Consider the following 9,773-nt stretch of genomic DNA (forward strand, 5'->3'; position numbering starts at 1 on the left):
TGGGTGGGTGCCAGGAAGCCACCGGCGGTACATAAATATATCCCATTGCATTGCCCATCACAGCTGAGGTAATGTCATGTTTAATGCAGGTGGGCTTCGGCCCACACTGCATGCCCCAGTCAGACTGCGGTTCCTTAGAAGTGGACACATGCAGTTACAACTTCGTGTGGACCGACAGCATGGGTGGCTCCCTGGAACCCACCAACGGTACATAAATATATCCCATTGCAGTGCCCATCACAACTGAGGTAATGTCATGTTTAATGCAGGTGGGCTTCGGCCCACACTGCATGCCCCAGTCACACTGGGGTTCTTTAGAAGTGGACACATGCAGTTACAACTCCGTGTGGACCGACAGCATGGGTGGGTGCCAGGAAGCCACCGGCGGTACATAAATATATCCCATTGCATTGCCCATCACAGCTGAGGTAATGTCATGTTTAATGCAGGTGGGCTTCGGCCCACACTGCATGCCCCAGTCAGACTGGGGTTCCTTAGAAGTGGACACATGCAGTTACAACTCCGTGTGGACCGACAGCATGGGTGGGTGCCAGGAACCCACCAACGGTACATAAATATATCCCATTGCAGTGCCCAGCACAGCTGAGGTAACGTGAGCTTTAATGCAGGTGGGCAAAAAAGTAATTGGATTACACTGTAGGCGAGGGCCCCAAAAAATTGGTGTACCAACAGTACTAATGTACGTCAGAAAAATTGCCCATGCCCAACCAAGAGGGCAGGTGAAACCCATTAATCGCTTTGGTTAATGTGGCTTAATTTGTAACTAGGCCTGGAGGCAGCCCAGTTAAAATAAAAATTGGTTGAGGTGAAAGTTTCAACGCTTTAATGAGCATTGAAACGTATAAAAATTCTTTACAAAAATTATATGACTGAGCCTTGTGGGCCTAAGAAAAATTGCCCGTTCGGCGTGATTACGTCAGGTTTCAGGGGGAGGAGCAGGAGGAGGAGGTTGAATATTATACACAGATTGATGAAGCTAAAAGGTCCACGTTTTTGATGGTGATAGAGAACAATGCTTCCATCCGCGGGTGCAGCCTACGTATTGTTTAGGTATCGCTGCTGTCCGCTGGTGGAGAAGAGAAGTCTGGGGAAATCCAGGCTTTGTTCATCTTGATGTGTAAGCCTGTCGGCACTGTCGGTTGACAGGCGGGTACGCTTATCTGTGATGATTCCCCCAGCCGCACTAAACACCCTCTCTGACAAGACGCTAGCCGCAGGACAAGCAAGCACCTCCAGGGCATACAGCGTGAGTTCAGGCCACGTGTCCAGCTTCGACATCCAGTAGTTGTAGGAGACAGAGGCGTCACCGAGGACGGTCGTGCGATCGGCTACGTACTCCCTCACCATCCTTTTACAGTGCTCCCGCCGACTCAGCCTTGACTGGGGAGCGGTGACACAGTCTTGCTGGGGAGTCAGAAAGCTGTCAAAGGCCTTGAAGAGTGTTCCCCTGCCTGTGCTGTACATGCTGCCTGATCTCCGCGCCTCCCCTGCTACCTGGCCCTCGGAACTGCGCCTTCGGCCACTTGCACTGTCGGATGGGAATTTTACCATCAGTCTGTTTGCCAGGGTCCTGTGGTATAGCATCACTCTCAAACCCCTTTCCTCTTCGGATATGAGAGTGGAAAGGTTCTCCTTATACCGTGGGTCGAGCAGTGTGTACAGCCAGTAATCCGTAGTGGCCAGAATGCGTGTAACGCGAGGGTCACGAGAAAGGCATCCTAACATGAAGTCAGCCACGTGTGCCAGGATACCTGTACGCAACACATGGCTGTCCTCACTAGGAAGATCACTTTCAGGATCCTCCTCCTCCTCCAGCCATACACGCTGAAAGGATGACAGGCAAGCAGCATGGGTACCCTCAGCAGTGGGCCAAGCTGTCTCTTCCCCCTCCTCCTCATCCTCCTCCCCCTCCTCCTCCTCCTCAACGCGCTGAGATATAGACAGGAGGGTGCTCTGCCTATCCAGCGACATACTGTCTTCCCCCGCCTCTGTTTCCGAGCGCAAAGCGTCTGCCTTTATGCTTTGCAGGGAACTTCTCAAGAGGCATAGCAGAGGAATGGTGACGCTAATGATTGCAGCATCGCTGCTCACCATCTGGGTAGACTCCTCAAAGTTTCCAAGGACCTGGCAGATGTCTGCCAACCAGGCCCACTCTTCTGTAAAGAATTGAGGAGGCTGACTCCCATTGCGCTGCCCATGTTGGAGTTGGTATTCCACCATAGCTCTACGCTGCTCATAGAGCCTGGCCAACATGTGGAGCGTAGAGTTTCACCGTGTGGGCACGTCGCACAGCAGTCGGTGCACTGGCAGATGAAACCAATGTTGCAGGGTGCGCAGGGTGGCAGCGTCCGTGTGGGACTTGCGGAAATGTGCGCAGAGTCGGCGCACCTTTCCGAGCAGGTCTGACAAGCGTGGGTAGCTTTTCAGAAAGCGCTGAACCACCAAATTAAAGACGTGGGCCAGGCATGGCACGTGCGTGAGGCTGCCGAGCTGCAAAGCTGCCACCAGGTTACGGCCGTTGTCACACACGACCATGCCCAGTGTGAGGCTCAGCGGCGCAAGCCAGCGGTCGGTCTGCTCTGTCAGACCCTGCAGCAGTTCGTGGGCCGTGTGCCTCTTCTTTCCTAAGCTGAGTAGTTTCAGCACGGCCTGCTGACGCTTGCCCACCACTGTGCTGCCGTGCTGCGCGACACCGACTGCTGGCGATGTGCTGCTGCTGACACATCTTGATTGCGAGACAGAGGTTGCGTAGGAGGAGGAGGAGGAGGAGGGTGGTTTAGTGGAGGAAGCATACACTGCCGCAGATACCACCACCGAGCTGGGGCCCGCAATTCTGGGGGTGGGTAGGACGTGAGCGGTCCCAGGCTCTGACTCGGTCCCAGCCTCCACTAAATTCACGCAATGTGCCGTCAGGGAGATATAGTGGCCCTACCCGCCTGTGCTTGTCCACGTGTCCGTTGTTAAGTGGACCTTGGCAGTAACCGTGTAGGTGAGGGCGCGTACAATGTTGCGGGAGACGTGGTCGTGCAGGGCTGGGACGGCACATCGGGAAAAGTAGTGGCGACTGGGAACTGAGTAGCGCGGGGCCGCGGCCACCATCATACCTTTGAAAGCCTCCGTTTCCACAACCCTATACGGCACCATCTCCAGGCTGATAAATTTGGCTATGTACACGTTTAACGCTTGAGCGTGCGGGTGCGTGGCGGCGTACTTGCGCTTGCGCTCCAACACTTGTGCTAGCGACGGCTGGACGGTGCGCTGAGAGACATTGGTGGATGGGGCCGAGGACAGCGGAGGTGAGGGTGTGGGTGCAGGCCAGGAGACGGTAGTGCCTGTGTCCTGAGAGGGGGGTTGGATCTCAGTTGCAGATTGGGGCACAGGGGGAGAGGCAGTGGTGCAAACCGGAGGCGGTGAACGGCCTTCGTCCCACCTTCTGGGGTGCTTGGCCATCATATGTCTGCGCATGCTGGTGGTGGTGGCTCCCCGGCTGATCTTGGCGCGACAAAGGTTGCACACCACTGTTCGTCGGTCGTCTGCACTCTCAGTGAAAAACTGCCAGACCTTTGAGCACCTCGGCCTCTGCAGGGTGGCATGGCGCGAGGGGGCGCTTTGGGAAACAGTTGGTGGATTATTCGGTCTGGCCCTGCCTCTACCCCTGGACACCGCACTGCCTCTTCCAACCTGCCCTGCTGCTGCACTTGCCTCCCCCTCTAAAGACCTGTCCTCAGTAGGCGTAGCAAACCAGGTGGGGTCAGCCACCTCATTGTCCTGCTGCTCTTCCTCCGAATCCTCTGTGCGCTCCTCCCTCGGGCTTACTCCAATTACTACTACCTGAGTGATAGACAACTGTGTCTCATCGTCATCGTCCTCCTCACCCACTGAAAGCTCTTGAGACAGTTGCCGGAAGTCCCCAGCCTCATCCCCCGGACCCCGGGAACTTTCCAAAAGTTGGGCATCGGTCACGACAAACTCCTCTGGTGGGAGAGGAACCATTGCTGCCCATTCTGGGCAGGGGCCCGAGAACAGTTCCTAGGAGTCTGCCTGCTCCTCAGAATGTGTCATTGTAATGGAGTGAGGAGGCTGGGAGGAAGGAGGAGCAGCAGCCAGAGGATTCAGAGTTGCAACAGTGGACGGCGTAGAAGTCTGGGTGGTCGATAGATTGCTGGATGCACTTTCCGCCATCCACGACAGGGCCTGCTCACACTGCTCATTTTCTAATAAAGGTCTACCCCGTGGACCCATTAATTGTGAGATGAATATGGGGACGCCAGAAACGTGCCTCTCTCCTAATCCCACAGCAGTCGGCGGCGATACACCTGGATCAGGAGCTCGGCCTGTGCCCACACCCTGACTTGGGCCTCCGCGTCCTCGCCCGCGTCCACGTCCTCTAGGCCTACCCCTACCCCTCAGCATGGTGTATTACCAGTAGTGCAGAAACAGAACGCTGTAATTAAATGTGCCGCTTATTGGCCTGTGGTTGGAGGCTGACTTCGCTTACGGAATGCACAGCAGAGCAGGAAAGAATTTTGCGCAAGCCTGCTGTAACACTTAGCTGGCTGCGTATGAATTAGGACAACTACCCCCAGCAGAGACGCAGTACAGTCAGGACGGTCACAGGCAGCCCAAATACATTTTTTTTCCCAAATTTTTTTGGAAAAGCCCACTGCGTATATAGACTGGATATGTCTTTCACTGTCCCTGCCTCACCACCACTACTGGCCGTGGACTATGTAAAATTACAGCAGACTGTTTAACTCTGGACAGGATGACAGCGGTGATGTAAGAGGCAACGCAGAGGCAGGAAAGAATTTTGTGCAAGCCTGCTGTAACACTTAGCTGGCTGCGTATGAATTAGGACAACTACCCCCAGCAGAGACGCAGTACAGTCAGGACGGTCACAGGCAGCCCAAATACATTTTTTTTTCCCAAATTTTTTTGGAAAAGCCCACTGCGTATATAGACTGGATATGTCTTTCACTGGCCCTGCCTCACCACCACTACTGGCCGTGGACTATGTAAAATTACTGCAGGACGCAATGCTCTGGACGCAGTGCTCTGCACAGCCGATATACAAAAAAAAATAAAAAATGTGCAACACTGCAAAGAGCAGCCTCAACAGTACTGCACACGGTCAGATGTGGCCCTAAGGACCGTTGGGGTTCTTGAAGCCTAAAATCACTCCTAACGCTCTCCCTATAGCAGCTCCGGCATCAGCAGCACTTTCCCTGATCTCTGTCAGAATGCATCTGGGGCGAGCCGCGGGAGGGGCCGATTTATATACTCGGGTGACACCTGATCTCGCCAGCCACTCACTGCAGGGGGGTGGTATAGGGCTTGAACGTCGCAGGGGGAAGTTGTAATGCCTTCCCTGTCTTTCTATTGGCCAGAAAAGCGTGCTAACGTCTCAGAGATGAAAGTGAAAGTAACTCGAACATCGCGTGGTGCTCGCCTCTAGTAACGAGCATCTCGAACACGCTAATACTCGAACGAGTATCAAGCTCGGACGAGTGCGTTCGCTCATCTCTAATAGTGAGCAATAACCAATTCAGTTTAAACATGAGCCAACGACTAAACAGCAAACGATAAGCATTCGCTTTACGCTCGTTGTTCATTTTATGCCGGCATAGAAGCCATCCTTGGCTCATTCACTTATCATTCAGTTTAAACAGCGCTTGTACAGTTCTTCTCATTCACTTACAAAGCCAGTTTGAATGACTGAATGTTTTTTTATTTGAACAAGTCAACGATGTATCTGCTTATATGAACAGGCTGCCCGAGCGAACGAGCCAATGATGTATCTACTTATATGAACAGGCTGCCCAAGCCAACGAGCCAACGATGTATCTGCTTATATGAACAGGCTGCCCAAGCCAACGAGCCAACGATGTATCTGCTTATATGAACAGGCTGCCCGAGCCAACGATGTATCTGCTTATATGAACAGGCTGCCCGAGCGAACAATGTATCTGGTTATATGAACAGGCTGCCCGAGCCAACAATGTATCTGCTTATATGAACAGGCTGCCCGAGCCAAAGAGCCAACGATGTATCTGCTTATATGAACAGGCTGCCTGAGCGAACGAGCCAACGATGTATCTGCTTATATGAACAGGCTGCCCGAGGGAACGAGCCAACGATGTATCTGCTTATATGAACAGGCTGCCCGAGCGAACGAGCCAACGATGTATCTGCTTATATTAACAGGCTGCCCAAGCGAACGACCTAGCTCTGACATTATTCACTCAATTAAACAATAAATTGGCTCGTCTAAAAGGACCCTTAGCAGTATCTGTATTCATAGCCAAACAGAGAGGATGCACATGGAGTCCTCCCAGCAAGCCTGCTGTTGTTGTTAGCAGTGTAGTTGTTCACAACCCTCAGCGACACTCAAGGCGAGCCCTCTTCATGTTTTTCGGTTTTGCACTGCTTCTTTCAGTTGGTTGATATACATATCGGTATCAGCCATCGAGTTCTTTGGCGATCGGGTCTTCTTTTGCCACTGATCTGTCCAAGCATTATAGATTTTTCTAGCGACTCTGCTCACAGTACATGGCCAAAATACATGAGTCTGAGTCAAGTAATCTTGTCCTCCAGTGATATATTGGGTCCTATACGATTCAGGACTTCTCTGTTTATTACTCTCGCCGTCCAGGGTAATGCAGCAGCTTTTGCCAGCACCACAGCTCACATACATCAATCCTCCTATCAACTTTTTTTGCAGTCCAGCTTTGACATCCAGATATGGCTATTGGGAAAACGATGTTTTGCACTATCCTGCGCTTAGTTGGGATGCTGATATTCCTACTTTTCCAGCTTTTGTCCATTTTAAGCATTGCACTTTGCCCCAATGCTATTCTGTGTTTTATCCCTGGCATAGATTCTCCACCCATGTTAGTTTTTGAGCCAAGGAAGATGAAGTTGTGCACACATTCTATGACCCGATTGTCGATTTTGATTTGAATTTTGCCATTTTTGGCAGTTGTCATAATTTTAGTCTTTAAATTCTGGTAGAGGCCCATTTTTTCAATTTCAGTTTTATTCTTACATATCAGCCGCTTCAGACCTGTGCAACACCCCAGAGTGGAGACCCTGGGCATCTGACTAACGTGAAGAGCTGGGAGGGATAAGTGTTGGCTTGTCACAGCAGCACTTACCAGGCTTTGGTCCCAGAGGGATGACACGCAGCCAAGGCCAGAGTAGGATCGCAGTTCAGCTTAGGCACCTCTATGATAGGGAGTGCCGATAAACGGGGTGAGTAGTAGTTCTTATCGCTCATGATGCCACCCTTCCCACACCGGTAAGCTACGAGTTGGAGAAAACACAGATTTGTGTATAGTAGCTTGGGTCCCCAGGAACGGTTAGGGCCCTGTATAACTTTACTTAAGGACTCAACTTTACAAAATAGGTACAGTTCTCTTTAAGTGACAGCAGACTAGAGCTCAGGGAGGATACACAGGATGATACTGGATTTACAGTCCACATTATCTGTATAGTACCAGTCCTGGACTAGGAGCACTCTAGAGGAGGAAGGAGGTCACTCCACAGACAATTATTCAAAGGAAGGCTTAAACAATAAACAGCCCGCACAGCAGGAGTGTGGGTGTAAGGCAGTAGCATACCTCTTTGCGGTGACCCTGATATTGGATGGCCACACATGAAAAGCCTGTAGTGTGAACTGGTACCTGTGCGATAGGTTCCACTATACAGAACTATTGTAAGGTATGCTCTTGGGCTTTCTCTCTCTGATGGCGGGACTCACTCCATTCACATCCACTCTCCAAGCACTACAGGATACCGCTCCTCCTCTTCCATCTTCACCTACATGGAAGCTGAAGGTAATTCCATGTTGCTCTGTGTTAGCACTCTCTTGGGTCCCTGAACAAGATCCTACACAGATTGAAGATAGAACTCTTCCTGCTCTCAAGCACTCCTATATGTACACACTGTCACTCACACTACATGACAAACTGATACATTTACACACAGGCAATTTTTTTTTGTTTATCCCCTCAAGCACCGCAGCAGTACAACACACTGGATATGAGAAGACAAGCTTTGCATGGTACATCTAAATAGGACAAACCATGTATGACATTTATGGGGGGGGGGGACCAGGATAGTGTTCTGGGTCACTACACCTGCTTCTATTTCTGCAAGCAGAGTTGTCATCCGTGAAAGGGAGATTGTTGATGTTTCTTCCACCTATTCTCATCCCAAATTTCCAATTTGTCTAGGTCCATTTTCCACATGATCACAGGCTGCAGCCCTTTGTCAATTCAAAGCCAAATCTGTGCCCCCATACTGGGTTCTCACAGTGGTTTCTTGATTGCCTACAAGCCAGCATATGTGTAGAAGCAATTCCCTCCCTTGCGCCTCACAATAGGACCTCATCGTTCCCATGCTGCCAGGGCACAACAATCCCAGGCCTCCTGCTTCTTCAAAGCTCCTGCTATGGCTATAATTAACAGATTCTAATTCAGGTGCAGTTATAAGGACCTGAACCAATCAGTTTCCGATGTTGGTACCTGGACTAAATGCTGTTAAAGGGGTTCTGACAAAAAAAAAAAAAAAATTGTACTCCCCTTGCCTGGCCCGATCGCCAGGCATGTCCCCTCCAGCCGGCATCTTCTTCTGTGCCTTTAAAGCAGAGCAGGAGCGGTCAAAAAGACCGCTTCCTGCTCTGGTCCGTCCGGCACTTCCGAGGTCAACGGGCGGACCGCCACAGCAAGCACGTCACAAGCAGTGCTTGCTGCGGGCGGCCCGTCCGTCCGGCTGAACTCCGGAGTGCTGCGCATGCGCAGTGGAGACGCAGCCCGTCCTGACTCCTGTCAGAGGGCACCTCTCCACTGCGCATGCGTGCGATCCCGGAGCGGCGCGGCTCGTGCAGACAGAAGAGGAGGAGCAGCGCCTGCTGGGAGATGACCCCCCGATGTCAACAACAACAGAAGACAAGGTAAGTATTATCTTTTTATGCTTTAGCAGCCATTAAACCGTGGGTTCCCTGGGTCCATTAGGCACACCAGGGAACAATGGCTGCTAAAGCATAAAAACATTCTTCATGTCAGAACCCCTTTAATTAGTAGGAGCTTTGAAGAAGCAGGAAGCCTGCTGAAAGGGGGACTGTAAATCTATAGAATCTCAGCAATCTGGCACGCTGCTTTATGCTGTATGCTTATGTGAGGTGGTCAGGAAGGCGTTAAAAGGAACAGGGCAAAGTGGGAAATGTTCAGATGGTAATTACTGCCCAGAGGAAAGTTCTGATATGGATGATTCGAGTAATTCTCACAAATGACGGCATGATCGCAGTGGTTAGCAAAGCCTTACTCACTTCAAAACCTAACGTTATTACTATAACATTCTTCATTTTGTAAATAGTTAACCCAAACAAGATCTATAGGATAAGACTTTCTGCCACACTGCTGTCATAGTCTAAAAACATCTAAATGGAAATCACCCCATGATGAAATTCAACAACGATCTCATTCATTGGGGATTTTAATGCGGTCATGGAGATAAATTTGGCCAGGTTAAGGTCAATTCAAAGCAATTATATGGCGTTAGAAACTGCACTGTATGAACTGGATAAAGAACGTGCCTGGTTAGATTCGTGGAGGATACAAATAGAGATTAAAGTGACCATGTGTGTATTAAAACACAAAACCATGTCATGGAATAATTTCTCATACCATACCCTATCCATTTTGGATAGAGTCACTTAGTCGAACAGATTTATCATTTGAATGAGCGAATGT

Source organism: Eleutherodactylus coqui, chromosome 2 (genome assembly GCF_035609145.1).
Source record: "Eleutherodactylus coqui strain aEleCoq1 chromosome 2, aEleCoq1.hap1, whole genome shotgun sequence".
Classification (NCBI taxonomy): Eukaryota; Metazoa; Chordata; class Amphibia; order Anura; family Eleutherodactylidae; genus Eleutherodactylus; species Eleutherodactylus coqui.